This window comes from Balaenoptera musculus, chromosome 8 (genome assembly GCF_009873245.2).
Source record: "Balaenoptera musculus isolate JJ_BM4_2016_0621 chromosome 8, mBalMus1.pri.v3, whole genome shotgun sequence".
Lineage (NCBI taxonomy): Eukaryota > Metazoa > Chordata > Mammalia > Artiodactyla > Balaenopteridae > Balaenoptera > Balaenoptera musculus.
This window is the reverse complement of record NC_045792.1, coordinates 57,089,267-57,096,946: the sequence shown is the minus strand read 5'-3', so window position 1 is coordinate 57,096,946 and position 7,680 is coordinate 57,089,267. Positions and strand designations below refer to the sequence as shown.

General features: G+C 40.3%; 1 pseudogene; it reads right to left on the bottom strand.

The window, feature by feature from the left end:
- Window positions 1–1,292: 1,292 nt before the first annotated feature.
- LOC118899515 lies at window positions 1,293–2,006 on the bottom strand (annotated as a pseudogene).
- Between the last annotated feature and the right edge of the window lie 5,674 nt (window positions 2,007–7,680).

Genomic DNA, 7,680 nt, shown 5'->3' with positions numbered 1-7,680 from the left:
ACAATAGCCAGGTCATGGAAGCAACCTAAATGCCCATCAACAGATGAACGGATAAAGAAGATGTGGTACGTATATATAATGGAATATTACTCAGCCATAGAAAGGAACAAAATTGGGTCATTTGTAGAGACGTGGATGGACCTGGAGACTGTCATACAGAGTGAAGTAAGTCAGAAAGAGAAAAACAAATACCGTATATTAACGCATATACGTGGAATCTAGAAAAATGGTACAGATTAACCGGTTTGCAAGGCAGAAATAGAGACTCAGATGTAGAGAACAAATATATGGACACCAAGGGGGGGAAAGGGAGGGTGGGCTGAATTGGGAGATTGGGAATGACATATATACACTAACTAATATGTATAAAATAGGTAACTAATGAGAACCTGCTGTATAGCACAGGAAACTCCATTTTGCTATACAGTAGAAACTAACACAACATTGTAAAACAATTTTACCCCAATTAAAAAAAAAAAAAAGACTCTATGCTTCCACTGCTGGGAGCTTGGGTTCAATCCCTGGTCGGGGAGCTAAGATACCGCATGCTGCTTGCTGTGGCCAAAAAACCCCCAAAAAACAAAAACAAAACAAAAATACCCCAGAAATGTAGATTTGCCTTAAAATAAAAATACAGTGCTGATTGCTAAAAAGTTCTTTGTTAAAAAGAAACAAACAACCTAGGGATCAATTAAAAAAAAAAAAGGAGCTCTTCGTTGCATTAGGATGTGCTATAATGAGCAAGACTCCAGACAAAATTAAATGTTTGCCAAACTACAATACAACACACTTTTTTTTAAAATTAATTAATTAATTTATTTTATTTATTTTATTTTTGGCTGTGTTGGGTCTTCGCTGCTGCGCGCGGGCTTTCTCTAGTTGCGGCGAGCGGGGGCTACTCTTCGTTGCAATGCGCAGGTTTCTCATTGCGGTGGCTTCTCTTGTTGTGGAGCATGGGCTCTAGGCGTGCGGGCTTCAGTAGTTGTGGCACGAGGTCTCAGTAGTTGTGGCTCGCGGGCTCTAGAGCGCAGGCTCAGTAGTTGTGGCACACGGGCTTAGTTGCTCCGCGGCATGTGGTATCTTCCTGGTCCAGGGCTCGAACCTGTGTCCCCTGCATTGGCAGGCGGATTCTTAACCACTGTGCCACCAGGGAAGCCCTACAACACAGTTTTAACATCATTAAGTGTAAGTTATACTGCACCAGCAGAATAGTTTTTTTGACTGGCACTATAAAGCTAACTTTTAGAAAGAAAAAAAGACACCAAGTGTGAATAACAAATGGTGTAACTAAATTACTGCAAATGAAGATGAGCAGTGAGAAGTGAGGAAGGTGATACTCTAAACCATTCTGATATGATGGCATCTCTAATTTACAAGAAGTAGAACTCCCGTATCAGCATAAGATGGTAAAGTGGACTTGAAAAAGCTGGCCTCAGTGTGAATATCCAGTGTTGAAGCACCTTCCCTGAATGAGTGAACAAAGTTAAGGACACGTAGAGAGTATTTTATGCTGGAATGTCAAGAGTCTTTGAAGGCTTTCTTCTCTGCAAAAGTTGTATGTAGCAGTTTTCCTACAAACTTCTCATTTAATTCAGAGCTAAATGGTGGAATTTCAAAGCACAGCTTAAGAGAAAGCCAGTCACTTTCGTTGTGGCAACATCAGAGTTGTGTTTGTTGTTGAATCCGTTGTTGCTTCCTCAGTGACCATTTCACAGGATTCTTCATTTGCTCTGAGCCAGAAGTTAAATATGGTAAATCAGGTTCTCCTTTCTCATCAGAAGCATCATCAAGTTTTCTGTTTACACGTTGACTAGAAGCTTAGATATGGTGACACATTCACAGAAATCCCTGCAAGCCCACTTTATTCCTTAATATTTTCAATGTTTTATGAACATCCATATTGATACAGCAAACTTTTCTTATAGTTCTGTTTTAATCAAATGAAAAAGGTTTTTCTCATCCCATCATTTAACATCTGAGCTAATCTGAAGTAGGAATTACTTCAGGATTATGACTCCAAAACATTATTAATACTCAGTATTAGCTCTGAAATATATCTGATGGTTTTTGAAGTCTTCTACCTTTGGCCAGTAAAAGAAATAGGGATCTGACTTCTGAGCAGTGGCTTCTGGATAACTGGTCTAATATTCTGAGGAGTACTATTGCTGATGGGCTGTATTCATTAATGAGAAGAGCCATGGAAACAAGCCATGTGTAATTTTGTTTAGAACTCTGCTGCGAGTCACAGGGTCCGAATCAGCAAGGCTCTCACACCTTTTAAGAGATTCAGAAGAAAACCATAATTGATTGTTCTGGCTATGTAGTTGTGTGACTATATCATTATTATGATGCAGAGACAGTATGGTGTTTCTCAGAGTGAGTGCCTGATCAAAATATCTCTGCAGTCTGCACTTTTTCTTCATCAGTGTTTTGAACCTTTTCTAGTTCTGTAAGGAAGCTGTCCAAAGACTTATGTGAAAGTCTGCCAACTTTTGGTACGAGATCTCTCATCATTACAAAGGAAAGTGTTGAGTCAAATAGGAAAGCAATATGCTTTGTGAGTCCTGTAGACAGATCCAAATTGCTTATACTGGCTGTGTCAGCTGGATCTTGACTATTTCTATCAGTACCAGAGCTGACAAAACTTCTTTTCAGGACTCCTACTTTCCTTGCCATCTTTTTTTTTTTAATTTAATTTAATTAGTTAATTTATTTTGGTTGCATCGGGTCCTAGTTGTGGCACGTGGGATCTTTGGTGAGGCACGCGGGATCTTCCGTTGCAGTGCATAGGCTTCTCTCTAGTTGTGGCGTGCAGGTTTTCTCTCTCCAGTTGTGGCCCGCGGGCTCCAGGGCACGTGGGCTCTGTAGTTTGCGGCATGTGGGCTCTCTCGTTGAAGCGCGTGAGCTCAGTTGTTGTGGTGCGCGGGTTTAGTTGCCCTGCGGCACATGGGATCTTAATTTCCCGACCAGGGATCGAACCCACATCCCCTGCATTGGAAGGTGGATTCTTTACCGCCGGACCACCAGGGGAGTCCCTTTCATTGCCATCTTATATCGAATAAAAAGAGTATCTTTTGTGGATGGAAAGTACTTTTAAATCTTTTTGCAGATGGAATATTGCACCTTGATGAATGTACTTGCTGCACATTTGTTACTTATGTCTCTTCTTAGGAGCAAAGCCCAAACAGCAATACATGGAAACATCCTTAGCCAGTGGTATGTCTATCTCAAGGACATTTGCAAGCTCTGCAACATTAGTATGCTCATCTATTGAAAGAAATATAAAGTTTCAAAGTACTCACCTAGTCATCTTGAACTCAATTCATTACAAAACCTTCAGGAGAATAAAATTCAGATATTGACACGTTCAAATAAATCCTTTGTTGTATAAACTATGTAGCATATTGTAATATAGGGATTCAGAGAGTTGAATATATTTCTCAGGCAAAATGCACATCTTTATGTCATTTTTGAGATCTGACCAGCCTATACCACTCACCATGCCTCTTTGGCAGTTTCCACTAGCTTTATTGGTAGAAGATGTGACCATTCCTCAAATTTCAAAAAGAAAAAGTTTGATGATCTACACTGATCCATAATATCAATGTACTGCTATCTTTTTATGCCAAGAAAACTTAGACAGTCAGCCCTAATAAAATTGGGCAATGAAGCATACCTTTTTTTTTTTTGGCCACGCCAGGCGACTTGTGGGATTTCAGTTCCCAGACCAGGGACTGAACCTGGGCCACAGCAGTGAAAGCCCGCAATCCTAACCACTAGGCCACCAGGGAACTCCTAAAGCATAACTTTTCTCATTGTTCATAATGTCCTCTATAATCTCAGTATAATATGATAATGGTGTTATCCTCAGACCCTTTAGCATAATACCCAATAAATGGTAAACGTACAGCGTGAAATAATCTCGACTGTAATAGTTCCTCAAACTATTTGCATTCAATCTTTCTTGACGTATTTAAGTTATATTAAGTTATATATGACGTATATTAAGTTATATGTATCATAACTGACTGTGGGTATATAGAGGACAATCTGCTTTGCGTATTTCCTCTGTGAATTTCCAAGACCCTATCATGTGTTGGTGGGCAGCCTGTTCCGTGAGTGGCTGTGCCTGATGTGGAACTTCCTATCCATGGTGCAAGGGCCCTGGGACAGCTGGTGGGGAGCCTGCTGGAGGCCTGGTGCCTTACACTTTAGAATGCCCGGGCTGCCCCATGGTGAGGGCTCCAGACAGCTCAGCACGGCAGAGAACAGTGTGAGGGGTGCATCAGAGGATCTCAGTTTCTTCATTAAATTATACTTTAAGGAAAAAAGAGCTTTTAAAATCATCATTCTTGTAAATAATTATGCAGGTTCACTAATCTACTCTCATATGTGACCGTTCCTCAAATTTCAATGAAAGGATTGGAGAATGCCTTCATTTTGCTTCTCTCCATTTCAAAATTCTTGCCTATGTGACTCTGTTTTATTTCTAGGTTTACCATATCCTTTCCAGAGTGATCCCTTCTGCCTGTACCCATTATTGTATGCTCTTCTGTTTTCTCTAGGACCTTTCCTCCTATCTTCAATCTTTCCTTTCTTCTACTGTGTGTGTGTGTGTGTGTGTGTGTGTGTGTGTGTGTATGTGTATAAATTAAAAGATACCCTCAGGACTTTCCTACTCTTTTTACAGTGGCTATTTTTTCTCCTTTCTTTCTCTGCCAAACTTTCTGAACAGTTGGCTGTCCTCTGATGTCTCAGCTTCTGGCACAACTCTTACATATCTGATGAATGAATAAATGAATGATCTCACATTCATCTCTTCATTCACTTTACGCCAGCCACACAGGTCTTTCTTCTGTTCTCTGAACATGCCAAGCTCCTTCCCATAGGACCTGTGGACTGCTTGTTCCCTTTTCCTGGAACACTTTTCCTCAGATCTTTACGTGGCTAGCACCTCTCATCATCCCTACAAACACACAGATACAGACACACACACACACACACACACACACTTCTTGGAGATCACCAGTAGTCCTTTCTTCAAGTTGAGTGCACTTTTTTTTTTTTTTTAATTTTCTTTTATTTATTTGTGGCTGAGTTGTGTCTTTGTTACTGTGCACATGCTTTCTCTAGTTGCAGCGAGCGGGGACTACTCTTTGTTGCAGAGCACGGGCTCTAAGCGTGCAGGCTTCATTAGTTGTGGCTCGTGGGCTCTAGATCGCAGCCTCAGTAGCTGTGGCGCATGGGCTTAGTTGCTCCACGGCATGTGGGATATTCCCCGACCAGGGCTCGAACCCGGTCCCCTGCATTGGCAAGTGGATTCTTAACCACTGCGCCACCAGGGAAGCCCTGAGTGCACTTTTAAGTAAAATTTTTATAGAAGTATAACATACTTATTAAACAGTGCACAAATCATAAGTGTACAGCTTGATAAACTTTCATATAGTGAATGCCTCTATATAATTTGCACTCATCAAGAAACATTAACATTATTTGTCAATTATTCTTCAATAAAGCTAAAAAAATTTAAAAAGAAACATTATTAACACCGCAGAAACAACCTCTCATGTCCCTTCTCAGTCACTATTTTCCCAGAGAATAACTACTATACTGATTTTTTAAAACGTATTTATTTATTTATTTGGCTGCATCAGATTTTAGTTGTGGCATGCAGGATCTTTTTTTTTTTTTTTTTTTTTTTTAGGTGCAGCACGTGGGATCTAGTTCCCTGACCGGGGATTGAACCTGGACCCCCTGCATTGGGAGCGTGGAGTCTTAGCCACTGGACCACCAGGGAAGTCCCTATACTGATTTTTAACATCAAATATTTGTTTTGCCTGTTCTTAAACATCATATACATGGAATTGTACCATTTTCTGTCTTTCACTCAACATTAAATTTGTGAGATTCAGCCAAGTTACATGAAGTTGTAGATCTTTAATTATCGTTGCTGTATAGTCTCTACTGTATGAGTATATCCAGCGTATTCACTCTACTGTTGATGGGACATTTCAGTTGTGTCCAATTTTTGTCTGTTACAGTAGTACTGCCATGAACTGTCATAACCTTTTGCACTTTTAATAGGCTTATTGAGGTACAACTTAAATACCATACAATTCACTCATTGCTAAGTGTATGATTTAATTAATTCTTAGTAAATTTATACAGTTGTGCAATAATGACCACAATCCAGTCTTAAAACACTTCCATCACCCTCAAAAGTTGTGTTGTGTCTGTTTGCAGTCATTTCCTTCTCTCACCTCAGCCCTGGATGACCACTGATCTACTTTCTGTCTCTACAGCTTTGCATTTTCTAAAATTTTCATATAAGTGCAATGTAGTCTTTGGTGTCTGGCTTCTTTCACTTAACATAATGTTTTTTGAGGTTCATCCATGTTGATGCATGAATCAGCAGTCTGATCGTATTCCATCACAGTGATATAGAACATTTTGTGTGTATTCACCAGTTGATGGGCATTTGGATTACATATTTCCAGTTTGGGGCTATTATGAATAATGCTGTTATTGACATTCATGTACAAATCTTTGTGTGGACATATGATTTCATTTCTCTTGGGTAAATACCTAAAAGTAGGATGGCTGGATCAGATGGTAAATATATATTTAATATTTTAAAAAATTCAAAAATTTCCAAAGTGGCTCTACCATCTTACATTTCCATCAACAATGCATGAGGAATCCAGTTTGTTTCCTACAGAGTTTACCACTTCTAGTGGACAAAGCTGTGGATTTTTGCTCTCTGTCAAATTATTACCCATGTTTTATAGGTAAATAAACTGGGGCTTAAGGAGACCGAGAATTTGACCCATGTCACATAGCTAATAAGTATCAGAACTGGGATTCTAACTTTGGTTTTTGTTACAAGGTTCATACTCATTCCATTGACATGAATTGAGATGTATATTTGAATACTCAAGAGATCCCCACCCCCTCTGCCAAAATAGATTATTCATTGTTTTTTGCTCTCAAAGGCAAAGCTCTATTTTAGGAAGGGGTTTTCTTTAGCTCTTAAAAATTTATTTATTTTAGAGAGAACTTGGATCCTTACCTAACATCATACACACAAATTAACTCAAAATGGATCAAACACCTAAATATAAGATCTAGAGAACTATATGGACTTCCCTGGTGGTCCAGTGGTTAAGACTCTGCGCTTCTAATGCAGGGGGCACGGGTTTGATCCCTGGTTGGGGAAATTCCTCATGCCTCGTGACCAAAAAAAAACCACAAACCCAAAAAACCTATAAAACTCTTAGAAGAAAACACAGGATAAAAAGCTTCATACCATTATATTTGGCAATGATTTCTTAAATGTGATGCCGAAGGCACAGGCAACAAAAGAAAACATAGACTGGGACTTCCCTGGTGGCACGGTGGTTAAGAATCCACCTGCCAATGCAGGGAACACGGGTTCGAGCCCTGGTCTGGGAAGATCCCACATGCCACAGAGCAACTAAGTCCGTGCGCCACAACTACTGAGCCTGTGCTCTAGAGCCCGCGAGCCACAACTACTGAGCCCGCGTGCCGCAACTACTGAAGCCCGTGTGCCTAGAGCCTGTGCTCTGCAATAAGAGAAGCCACCGCAATGAGAAGCCTGTGCACCGAAATGAAGAGTAGCCCCCGCTCGCCACAGCTAGAGAAAGGCCGTGCGCAGCAATG